This window comes from Odontomachus brunneus, unplaced genomic scaffold (genome assembly GCF_010583005.1).
Source record: "Odontomachus brunneus isolate Ranch 3 - 2012 unplaced genomic scaffold, Obru_v1 Obru_scaffold_070, whole genome shotgun sequence".
Classification (NCBI taxonomy): Eukaryota; Metazoa; Arthropoda; class Insecta; order Hymenoptera; family Formicidae; genus Odontomachus; species Odontomachus brunneus.
Window position 1 is genome coordinate 1,089,255 of NW_022639520.1, and position 629 is coordinate 1,089,883.

The 629-nt window shown below is 29.1% G+C and overlaps 1 protein-coding gene across 1 annotated transcript in view; it reads right to left on the reverse strand.

The window, feature by feature from the left end:
* LOC116846844 (nicotinamidase) overlaps nt 1–629 on the reverse strand; it is a 512,425-nt gene that overhangs the window by 294,238 nt on the left and 217,558 nt on the right. The window lies entirely within an intron of this gene.

Sequence of the window (629 nt, forward strand, 5' to 3'; positions counted from 1 at the left end):
ATCTTTGTTAGGTCGGAAACTTTTCAGACCACCCTCGTATATACAGGGTGACCCACGTAAAGTATTACAAGTTAATAACTTCAAACATATTTGTCCTATCAAAAAGTTGTTCGTGACAAAGTTTCATACATTCAAGGGACCTTTCTAACAAAAATCCACTTTCGTCCCCCCTTAAAGAATGGCACGGGGTAAATTCAAAGTTTCTAATGAGACCTTCTATACAATGTTACATATTTGGATTTTACGGAAAAAAACAAGTAAATTTTGTCTGAAACATTTCTTTGGAAAATGTTCCTATCAAAAGTTATAAACCTTAAAATTTTAATGTAGAATGCATTGAAATTAGTGATAAATTAAATAAGACTCATAGTTTATCTGTTTTGTTTCATTTTATTAAATGTTTGAACTGTTGACCATTAACATCTAAACACATATTAATTCTTTTTACAAAACTTTGCCTAACTCTAAACATTTCTGGGGTCACCTTAGTGCAAGCTAAGAGTTAGGCAATATTCTATTAAAAGAATTAATATGTGTTTAGATGTTAATGGTCAACAGTTCAAACATTTAATAAAATGAAACAAAACAGATAAACTATGAGTCTTATTTAATTTATCACTAATTTCAAT